Genomic DNA, 12,689 nt, shown 5'->3' with positions numbered 1-12,689 from the left:
TCACCTGTCGTGTCCATCCATTGCTGGAGATTGCCAGGCTGTGGTAATACCAGAAGATAAGTAGTTACTTGGCACACAGGCAGGCTTCAGCCCTGACTGCCAAGCGCCACGCGGCAGCCCCGCGGCGCGGTTACCCAGAACCAAGCTGCTTGTTGAAATGCATTATGTGGAAGGCGTGCAGGTGTCTTCATAAGAACTGGGTAATGAATTGTAATTGGAAAACTTTATCAAATGAGATCGTGGCCTGAGAGTTCACAAGCTGGTCGCATTCCTTCTTTGATAATACATTATATAAGATGAAAAAGTATTACTTGCATCACGTTGAAAATTTTCTGTGGCAGCTGTTTTTCACCAAAAAATTTTGAATCTAGGAAATCAAACTGTTCTGCAAAAACAGACTGATGTACTTGAGAGACCATGAGAACTAATCAAAACATTAAATTAAATGGAGGCTGATGTATTTTATTTCTGTAAGATTTAAATGATTCATTTTTAATAACTATAATATGGAATTAATAAACTATAGTAATTTGTGATGGCAAAACACAGTGTTTTCATAGATTAGATTAATGTTTCCAAAAAAGAAAAAAAAAGGTTTTATTTTGTGGCAAATTTTGAAATATTGTTTATTCTTTCTCATTTGGGACAAAATTGCATTTTTGAATGTTGTTATTTCCTGAAGAAATAAACTACTAATTTGAGCGAGCGCTGATGTTACCACGTAAGGAATAATATGCTACAAGGCAGCTGGTTGTGTTACGCCAACTGTCTTCATCATGCAAGAAATGCAGTCACGCCATGTCAAACTGCTCTTCCTTTGGAAAATGTGGCAACTAACTGGGAAGATGCTTTTTTGGTATAAATTAGATTGAGCTTTCAGTTTCCAGTCAGCTTAAAAAGAACTCTCTCAAGCTCAAATCAATACTTGAAAGCTTTTTTTGTGAGGATTTTTAGGGCTCAAGGTGTTTTGTGCCCCCCGAAATCCTTCGTCTTGTGAGGCTGACGTTGGCAGCTCAAAAGAAGATCCTTAATATTTCTCATCATGACATATCTTCAGCACATCTTCAGCCCATGATTTTGCTATCAACAAGTACAGAGCCGTAGGCTTTCTTTTGGACTCGTAATGCAGGAACTGGCATTTGCAACCAGGTTTCTTTACCATTTTTCTTGTTCGGGAAAAGATAGAAAAGATTTTACATCTTGTTAAAGCTGCCAACTAGGCAGCACTGAGTTCCACCAATGCCCGGTCCATCCCGCTGCAATTACAGCAAATTGTCTGTGTGGGACCTCCTCCTCCACTGAACTGCTGTTCTGTGCCTCAGAAGAAGACTGAAAACCTTAAGATTACTCCCAAGGGCCCGCAGGGAAACTATGTCACAACTCAGTCTGACAGCTCAAGCCTGCCCATACAGCTGAGAATTATTGTTATTAAGCATGCCAGCATGCTGACCAATTCTTGGAAATATGATTGTCATCTAAATAAGTGCCCATTCGGGATTAAAAAAAAAAGAAAAGCATTCCTCCAGCCCCTGTGATTTGGCTTGTTGGAGTCCTTTAAACCCTATAGTCACCTGAGCTGCTAAACAGTGTAAATAGCAGAAATTAGGTCATCTGTCTCTGTTTTTCAGTATTTTGAGTCCATGTGTTTAAGGTAGCCAAAGGTCTACAGGACTTTCCACCTCAAACGTTGCAGCCTGATGTGTAGATTTGCTAGCGTTGGCTGCAGGATCCATGTGAAGTTGGATGGACTCAGCTATTAACAACAGAGGGTACCAAAAGGTGTTACTGTGAAACAAGACGGTGCACTCGGCTGGTCACAAACCTTCTTTGGATGTTACTCGGGCTGTAAAGGGAAGAATTCAAACATCGGATAATGCCAGACTGAAGACAACTTAGGCAGTGAGACCTTGCTGCTTTCTTCCTGCTCTTCTTCCTCTGGACACAAATGCCTCATGATACACGATCAGTTACGCCGCTGTGCAGTTTTCCCCTATGTGAATCCTGCCTTGTCCGGTGGATAGGATGCTCTGCCCTGAGCAGTCCTGCTTGTGACTGAACTACCCAGAAGATACATCACTACTTGAGTTCAGTGCCATAGCACAAGCCACGGTGCATGGCACATCACGGTGGTTTTCTACACTTGGCCTCGTTGCCCCTAGGCTCCTTCGACCGGCACCCTGTGTATGCCTCACACTCGTCCTGCCGTACCTGTTTATGGTGCCAAGGCATCCCGCAGGTTCTCAGCGATAAAGGCTGAATGATACAGACTATGGATCCAACCATGTGCCTCTATGGAAAATGCCTCCATAAGTGCAGGTAAACTGAAAACATGCTACTACGCAGCTTTGAAAATGGCACAGGCAAATGAACCAACTATACCTCTGAGAACAACTTTACAGAAGGTTTCTCAAGGTGTCTTCATCTGTGTCACAGAATTGAGTCACACATGTACCTCTCCATCCTGCCCCAAAGTTGGGTTGATTCATATAAACTTCAGTACCAAATAAATGAAGGCTGAGCAAGACAGCAAATCAGTTACTAACAAGGTTATGTTAAGCAGAGACATAAAATGAACAGGGTATAACATATTTTCTTCTACTATTTTTATTAATTTTCCATGCTTAGTGTGATCTTTTGAGAAGCTTGGTAATTCTCAAGTTTTATTTTTCTTCATTTTGAAAATATCATGCTCATTGGTTATTTTATTTTTTTATTTTCCCTAGATAAAAGAAAGAATCAAATTAGTTTAGCATGAGACAAACCACTGCAGATGTTGAAGCTCATTGTCAAGTGCAAAAGTATTTGTGTATCAATACTATAACAACTACAACTCTTTGTTAATCTTGCCTCTTTAAAAAATAGTAAGTGGAAAAAATATCTTAGGGAGTCTGTTTGTGTTCTGCAGACTTTTTTCAGGTAACCTTGTAACTTTATGTGTTATATTTAAGAACAAATAACCTCCAATAATGATCTTTTATCTGTCTATTATTTTTATTTTCATAATAATGCTTAAAGACTGCAAGCCTCGATCCGTTGTGATAAGAGCTGTTCAAAGACAGCAGAATACCCTGACCATTTAAAAGATAAAAAAGAAAAAAAAATATTCAGGCATAATAGAGACTATGCAAATTCACATAACATCTCACTGGTAGCGTAAGAAATGGAATTCAGTTTTTCTCAAGTCCAGTTAAAGGGCTGTTTGCTAAACCAAGTTTCTTCCTAATGGCCAAAGGAAGAGGAAAGAAAAGCCTGGGATCATTTGTCTCGCATATGGCCCAGCTCCATGCCCCACCATGGCCTGAGAACAGTTTTCAGATGCTCTGCAAAGAGTATAATAATCTGAGTAGACAGAAATTAAAGTCGTATTATCTATCTAAACCTTTGGATGGTAAAATCTTACTTGAGAATGGCTGAAAACAATGAAAAGCCAATCTACTGCTGGCTTTGATAATGAATAAGGCAGTAAAAGAGAACAATACAAATCTGCCTTAACAAGTTTGCAGAATTTTTGTCAGTTCAAATCATTTCTGAAGGATCTGGCTATGGTCTATGGCTAACTGGTAAAATATCTGAATTTCTAGAGATGACGAATATGGCCATGCTGGGAAGGAGAAGGTAAATTGCGACTAAAGCTTTCTGAGATTGTTTTTTGTGCCTTTGTATTAATGTCTCTTTTCCTGTGTTACTGAAATACGTTAATTTCTCTTCTGCTACTTGGTGAGTATATTGAATAAAAATAGGAGAAAAAGTGCTTATTCTTACATTTCCCCAGTTCTGCTACATTAGAAAGAGGCGCAGTAAGACAACACAAGACTCGGCTTATTTTTTAAAACTGTGGTACAGATTGGTGCATAGAAGCAGCATATACAGTGTACACAAAATCCTCTCATGATTTTCATTTGCAGAAGTATCCTGTGCTGCAAGATTAAGTCTATAACAAGGTAAAATTTTATACTGTACATAGTCTGAGAAATGTCATATCATTACTGTGTATAGTATAAAATGCAGGATATAATAATCAGCACCAGTTATAAAAATAACTAACTATAGGTTTGCCTATGTGGTTTCAGGTAAGGGAATGCAACATAATCTAATATCATAACTATGATACAGTATCCAGGATAGTATTTGAGAGCATATTTTGACAGATGGGCAAGTCTTTTGAGAACACTTCTCACTTCTGTCCTTTGTGCCATGCCACAACCTAGCGCAGACATCTGACTGCAAATAGGATTGTAACTTGGCATTGATATGCACAACTGTGTGATAACCTCTGGAACTGTTAGTATGTTGGGATGTTTGATTTTTTTTTTCTTTTTTCTTTTAATATATGTGTCTGTATTTTATTCACATGCAAAAGTATACAAGCACCATGAAGATGGGAACGTCATACAATTCCATATTTATCTATACTTAGGAAAGGGCTGATTCCTCTCCATACAGCAGAAATGAGGTAGCAGGTCTACAGAGCACAGGAATTAAATATGAACCTCTTAGGTGCAGAAGAATTTTATCTCTAGTCTCATCAACACTGCTCATCCCGTTACGGTTGTGTGATAAGTCACCCTCCCACTGGCAAAACGCAGACAAAGAACATCATGTTATTCAATGATGACTTAGGAGGCTGACAGCAGCTAGTGCTGCAGAAAGTGGTTGTTCTTCCAACCCACTCCTTCCCACCTGCAGGACCCGAGAGCAGCAGGAAGGGTCATGCTCGCTGCACTGACAGCCTCTGCTTGTCGCCACCCTCTGTTCCCAAAAGTGATGGGTAGCATTTGGCCAGTGACTCGACAAGTCTATTTTTGGTAACTTTTTATCCCATATATTCTTCTCACTACAGAACACTCATGCAAATGTATGTATGGAGGCTGCTGTTACAAAGCTGCAATTTACTGGATTGCATCAATTTTACTACAGTAGATTGTGACAGACAGAAATTACCATGGTAAAGATGTCTTCATTTACACAAAGGGAGACCTCTTCTGTTATTCCTAACCGGAATTGTGATTCTTGTAAAGCTTATTCTTGTTATCATCTTTTCCTGATTGCACATCTGTCATTTCTTTTACAGTCTTGGTGCTATTTCTAGTTAACCTTATTTTTAGAATAATGGAGGAATTTTCAGTCTCAATTCAGAAGCAATTCACACTGGAAAATGTAATCTTGATTGGCAGGAAAATTGTTCACGGGTTTTAAATTCCTTTCGAGCCCAGCTTCATATCAGTGTATTACCATAACTGCTAAGCACTTTCTTGGTCATCTGGAAGACATCAGCTGCTTTCAAAAATCTTAATTTAATATATTCACCTCCTCTTAATCAAATTACATATACTCAAGATTCCTTCCTTTATTATTTGTCAGAGGTTGCTACTCAATAAATACCTGTATCTAAATCCCTTCCTTCTGTAAAATCATTCCATTTGTTTACTAATGTCAGTCAAGTGGTATTGTACTAGTAGCTTGTAAATAACCTTTTCATTACTTTTTTCTACGTTCTTTTCTATTTGTAAATGGATAAATATTACAGAGATAATGAGATACTTCTAAATTTGTACACACTTCTAAATGTTGGCATCATATATGATTTTCATTTGATCTCTAGTTCTGAGGGTGGGGGGCTTGGGGGAGACAACAGGGAAAAAGTGGACTTACACTTTTATTTGAGCTTTTTTTCAGTTTTGATTGGAATTACTTTTTAGCCAGAGACGAGTCTTTGGTCATAAAACTAAGCAATATCAGGCTTAGTCAATGCCTAGATAAGAGACGTCCAAGAAGAACAGGCAAAGATCTAAGGTTACTTCTGGTGCTTCAGTAGATGGCACCCTTTGAGGAAGAATGGAGCTGCTGTACCCTCCTGGTACCAGGTGGAGACTAAGTATAAAGAAGCAAGCTTAAAATTGAAGTCAAGGTTATGACAGCTTTTGATCACGAGCTATCCCATCACTCATATCACAAGAATAGCAACATCTTGGTCAAACTCCAGTTTGGATAATTAATGGTCTGACTTGAGTTCCCTTTGCCATTTTAGTCTCAATGACCCACCTTCTTCATTTTCAACCAGAAGTCATTTCATGCAATATGTTCATTAAAGCGTTGCTTCATTTCAGGAGTGGATGAAGTGATTAACTTAAAGAATTCCATGATTTGTCCAGGAGAATAAAGAAGAGTAACAAGGCCTGTTACTCTAACTGTTTTTATGCGAGCAGCAATCTCTATTTCAGGTAAGTAGCAGTTTTGCTGATGATTCATGTCAATATTGCAAATGGTATTGCAAAGACTGTTCCACATGGAATGGGTTGTATGGATTGAAGTGGCATGGTGCTGCTTTTTAAACTTAACTGCGTTTATTAACATAATGCTCACATGTGATCAAGACTAGTCATATTTAACTGGTGATCTTTGAATCACCAGCACTTTGGAAGTAAACATTCAAAATCAGACTGGGGGAGTGAAAATGCTGGTGATGGCCTGTCTCCAATATAAGCTTTACTACTGGGAGCTGCCAAAAGAGATGTTGTTCCTGAAGGAATGTGCAGATGTTGGAAATATGATTGAATGAAATTCTTAGAGATCGTTGAGTGCCTCGAGCTTGGCTCCACTATGCTCGGGGTTCTTCTGTGAGTTAGGAAACCTCCACATAACTGGATGGGAAAGAAAAGAAGTTGGGGGGGGTTGAGTTTACTGTAGATACCCAGAAATTAAACTGTTTGCATGTTTGCATCTAAACATTAGCTGCACCTGCAGAACCTCTTTAACTGATTCTTTTCATAAAGAAATAATTTAGGTTTACAGATATGGAGTCCTATTGTGTGTCTCTCAGCATGTGATGCAAGGGTGGCAACAATTAGGCTAATCACAGCCGCCAATAAAGACGAAATTGTAATTAACTGCAAAACATAGTAGCAATGAGAAACTAGACAAATTAGAAGCCTGGAGGGACTCCAGCTGCTAGAAAGCTGTATTTCCCACTATAAGAATAAAAATAAGAGAAATAAATTTTTTTGTCTGTGTCTAGATCTTATCAGTACAGATTGAAATGGAAAAGTGGAGACATACATTATTCTCCCATTGATGGAAAAGATGTGAAAAGCATGCCAACAGTATTGTGATCTTCAGCAGAAGAATAATTTACAGCTTTTTGATACAGAACGCAATATCCTCCTGGGAAAGGTCAAAACATAGCTGGGAGCTACTTATCCTTATCAATTGACCAATCTTAAGACTGTCGGGAAAAGATGCAGAATGTATAAGAAGGAGAAAGAGTGCAAAATGGTGCAATCAAGGTAATAACTGAATAGAAAAAATCCCTTTACCAGTACTACAAACAAGTTTCAAGATCCATACAATCGAAAAAGGTGCAATGAAATGAGTGTACTTAATGCCATTGCAGCATCTTTATAAGTAGTTCTCCTAATGAAGAGCTAATAAATATGGAGTCTTTGAACATTGTTACGCAGCACATAATGCATGAAACATGATTCCTGTGATCTTTTTATCTGGGAAAAAAAAAGACAGTTGCTCCAGTGTATCTCTGCAAAAGCTATTTTGATGTGCATCAGCTTTGAGAGCCAATGACACAATTTTCTTGTGATCTTGCTATCAGGTTACTCACTTAAGTTATAATATTTTGCTCTCGCCCTGTAGAGCTGGAAGACCTTGCATCGTGCTCCTATTTAATGTGCATATAGCAGTATGGATAGCTTCCACTTCCCTTATTTCCTGCAGGCAGCTATTGCAATTCCAGCTCTGCATTCCTTCCATGACCCCTCCCAGATGACCTGCTGTATCATTTGAGGTCTCTAGTATGCTATCTATTACAGATCACAAAAAACTCCAACAACCTTCTGTAAGAAATTTATAATATCTATGTTCTCTGATATGTCCTTAGCATCTAACAGCAATCAAACACGGCATCATCTCCGGGCACATTACTAGAACAGGTGACAGAGCAAGAATGAATACAATTCTCCAACATATTTTTGAGACCATTGGAAGTTGAGGAGTTTGGAGTTCATAGGCACTGATTTAGGATTTCCAAGGACATGGAAAATTCAGTTCCGCCACAGATTCAACCCCTAAAAGCAGCTTTCATCAAAACGAACAAACAAACAAAAGCCAGAAGGAATAATGTCATTTGTTTCTGTAAGTAACACTTTCTTATAAGTATGGAAAAGAATTTTTGTGAAATGTTTAATAAGATGAATGGAAATAAACATCAGCTTTGTTTATTGCTTTGGTTTTGGGGAAACTGCTGGATTTTCTTTTTTCTCTCACATGATACACAGCAAAGCTATAGAGAGCTCTGGCAGGTGCTTATTAATAGGTTCTAAAAATCTAGAGATAAAACTTCATGAAGCAGTTTGAGAGAAGGATTGAAAGATGGCTGATGTTAACTGGTTTGAAACATTTGAAGTAATGCTTTTGTACTTACAGACTCGTAGTTATAATGTACAGCTTTATGAGTCCTTTGACCTATTCTCTTCATTTACCAAGTGCTGTATCCTCCATACGTTCTGCACCTTTTCAACTAATTCAATTGTGCTCATTGTCTAATCATTTGTTGTCTTACTCCATCTCATCCCTCTCCACAATTCAGTCATAAATCATTCCATATAGAGGGTGTTCACTCCAACACGCTGCAAGAGCAAGCAAAAGTTCGTTGCCAAACTCATCCATTGACTACTTAATCAGCTCTTTGTTTGTAAATGGTAAACATAGCGTGATAGTTTCCTTTGGAGTGTGTGCAGCAATGTCTCTGCATGTCAATCAGAATATCTGTGCGACCCACTGGCTTTGGGATTGCACTGCAGAGTTTTGGAGTTTGTCTGTTTTGTTAATCTCTTTTAACCATTTCTTTGCCCCACTACTCATGTTTTTCCTCTCCAGGTCCTACCCTGGTTTACCTTTTGCTTTTGTCCTCCACATGCATGACTCCTTGATTCTCTCTGGCTTGTCATTCAGCTTATCCCAGTTTTCTCTTGCAGCCTTGCTTCTTGCCAGAGCTATCTCCCAACTCTACCTATCTGTGATAGGGATCAGTGATTCCCTGTCTCCTTCTCTGACTAGTCCTAGTCCCATTGTTCATCCCCTATTTTAAAATTCATAGAATCATAGAATGGTTTAGGTTGGATGGGACCTTTAAAGATCATCTAGTCCAACCCCCCTGCAGTGAGCAGGGACATCTTCAACTAGATCAGGTTGCTCAGAGCCCCGTCCAACCTGACCTTGAATGTTTTCAGGGATGGGGCATCTACCACCTCTCTGAGCAACCTGTGCCGGTGTTTCACCACCCTCATTGTAAAAAAAGTCTTCCTTCCATTTAGTCTGAATCTACCCTCTTTTAGTTTAAAACCATTCCCCCTTGTCCTGCCGCAACAGGCCCTGCTAAAAAGTCTGTCTCCCAAATTCCCTTCCCTTTGTCAAACACGCCTCCTCGAATTTCCTCTTCCATTTTCTGTACTAGCTCCAGACTTTCCTTCCTCTTGTCACAGCCATGGTCTCTCTCTCCAACTGTCACCTCTCTAGGCCAACGTTCCTTTCACTGCTCTCAGTCAGAGATTTCCCTTTCCCTTCCCCATGTCTGGATCTCCAGACTCCTTTTCTGAATCTTCTGCTTGTCTTTTCCTTGTCCTCAGGGCACTTAAGCAGATTCCTTTCTTCCCTCCCTGGGTACCCAATAGATGAGAGCAGTAGAGGTAGGCTCCAGTACTCAGCCCTGTGGAGGGTAACAGCAGCCCACCATTGGGATTAGAGGATGGGTCTCGTTTGATGCTTCAGCCCTGGCCAGACTGTGCTCCACCAGCCTGTGGGACCAGTCGTACCCAGCTGGAGCAGCGCCAGGGCTGCTGCCGCAATCTCTCATGCTGACAAGCAACATGGAAAAAAATGAATCTGAGAATAAAATTTTTCTGGTAAATGTACTATCTGCCATGTCCATACTAAAGGTGTTTCTGATATAATAGCTAATTAAGGATCTGTTTTGGTGGCTTCCTCATTCTTGTGCTCAAACATTAAATTAGTAGGGCAAAAACTTACTCCTAGCTACGAGTTCTTTGAATGGCATTGTAGATGAAGGTCCTACTTACAGATCTAAGCATGTGGGGGCCTGTACACTAGGTGGGATTTGAAACTATTCACAGACCACCAGCATTTAGGATTGTCACCCAGCAGGTTTACGCTTGAACCCTCCTATGACCTCCTCATTGCTGTTGAGTGTGCATGCATGTGTAGGTTCTCTGCTCGAGTACATCAGCAGTTTGTCTGACACGGACAAATGTTTTTGGTTGAGTTGTGACAATGATGGCGAGAATTAACCAGTGGTCTGTATGCTGGACAGCAATGGTCTGGACTGAGGTATAATTGTATTTTATTGATATAAGAAATTATATTGCACGAAACACAGTACAAATTTTTAGTCATAATTTGTCTTGAAGTCTATGTACAAGTAAAATGCAATTTTATCTGGAATGCTTACTACTAAATGCTACTTTGAGAGTCTCAGAGATTATAGTAACTGTTCAGTTATACTTTTTAGCCGTTTAAGGAGTACCTAGGGTCCCTCTTTTCTTCTCTTTCATTATCATGAGATCTGGGAAGAATATCTGGCAAAAAAATGTCTGCTTACATGCGACACTCGCTTTCATTGTTTTATAGCAATAACACAAGCTATAGTTGGCAACTCCACAGTCTAGAAAGTAAATAAAGACCATAGTGAAAATGACAGCAGCTTCAAGGGGTTTAGCAGAGCATGGGTTATTGGCCAAGATTCTTACCAAGACTATACCAGCAAAATGTGATGACATTCAGTGCTAACCTTATGAAACCTGATTGACAGTCTCCGCTGAATGCATTAAATGACTGTACTTAAGTACTGGAAATCCCAAGTGTGCAATTTTAAAAAATTTTTCTACTGAAAAGCAGTGTGAAGAGCTGGAGCTGGGCTTTTTCTTTTTGCTTATTGTTTCTAAGCGTTTAGGATGCATTCAGGTCACCTCTTGTCAAACATAGGTCACATGTCTCAGTCATATATTCAAGAAAACTGCTTAAAAATCCTGACTCGTGGGTTTTCATGAAATCTCTCCATTCCAGTTGCTGAGATTTAAGAAAGCAAAACACTGCAAAGCTCACAATACATCGTCAGAGGTTGGCAAAATTGTGCTACCACTAACACACACATTTCTCAATAGCAGTCTTCGCAGAAATCAAGGACGTCTCCAGGTAACAGCCACAGTTTCTCTGCATCCCAGCATTTGTAAGATAACTGTGAATAATGAGTGACCCTGAATCTGTTTACATTAACAGAGACCTGAGATTCTTTTTACACCTTCTAGTGCTACAAATAGAAAAGGTAAATACACTGGCTTTGTGAGCTCCAAAATGTCAAATCCAGAAATAAACCCCATTATTTTGTTTAACTGATAAATGTGACTCATTACAGATTTTATTAAGTGATAGGATTTGCATTAGGTCCTGACGCTTGTCAGATTTGTGTTGAAAAATTATTAGAAAACAGTTTCACAGATGAGGCATCTTAGCTGCAGATGTCCTGCTACGAAAATCTGTTAGCACTGTTTTCAGCAAACATAAGCTAACAATAGGAAAAGCTCAGCTAGTTCACTTGAAGATATAATTGAACTTTCAGACAATATATAGCACATATACCACGCTAGGAGATTTTAGGTGCCAAATAGAATATGCCATATTGATCCTCCTGTTCTGTGGAGGCTTCATTGCAAGGTCATGTATCCTCCTTAATTCATGTAGAATAATTGCAAATCTTACTACCAGCCAGCTTTATGGCATAGAGTAAAGGAAAGTTTAGCTACTTTTTCTTCATATCTGGGATCAAGTGACCCAGATTGACTGGTCATTTAGTACATAAATCAGAAAACTCTCAACAAAACCTCAGTGAAACAACAGAGCCACTTTAAAAGAGTTTTGCGTATGGCTACAACCGGTGTATAACTCACTTTAATGCTCAGCAAAAAACATTTTGGAGATAATGAAGGGAAATGAGATACATGCTTATCTAAAAGTAGTAAGACAGCTTCTTTGCTTGACCAGTGTTTTATATCATTTAGCTGGAGTAAGATTTGGGTATTCTTTACTGCTGTCATGAAAACCGTCTGGTAGACAGCCTTAGCTTATTAGTTTTGCAACCAAAGAAACAAAATCAAGGTTTTTAGAGAGTGCCAGAAGTACCACATGTCCTGCCCCAGTTTAGTTATAAAATATCAATGAACAACCTTCCTGATTTTCAGCATGCTTACTGAACACTGGGAAACCACTGGGAGAAAGATACTAGAAAGGACGTCAAAGTGTTAATACTTTAAAAAGCCAGGCATGCTTTCCTCCTCAGAAAATAAATACGAAACAAAGAGAACACGACAGCTGGTTAATTCACTGTCCAACTCAGCTTTTATCAAAGATAACTCTCAGTCATTGACTTCAGTGACTAACTCGACAATAATTTAGTCAACATTTCAAAAGTGCCCCTCAATTCTGAAAGTTTCAATTTTGACAGTGTGTAAGACACAGACTGTGCTTAGTACAGAGCATCTTACAGCTATCATTGATTTCAATGGGAGGTTCAAGTTTCTACAAAACAGATTAATGACATCAATGATTTAATGATTTTAATACCAGAAAGGGCCATTATGGTAATCCAGTCGGACTTCTTTGAATTCTGA

Source organism: Calonectris borealis, chromosome 2 (assembly GCF_964195595.1).
Source record: "Calonectris borealis chromosome 2, bCalBor7.hap1.2, whole genome shotgun sequence".
NCBI lineage: Eukaryota > Metazoa > Chordata > Aves > Procellariiformes > Procellariidae > Calonectris > Calonectris borealis.
Note: the sequence above shows the minus strand (reverse complement) of the source record.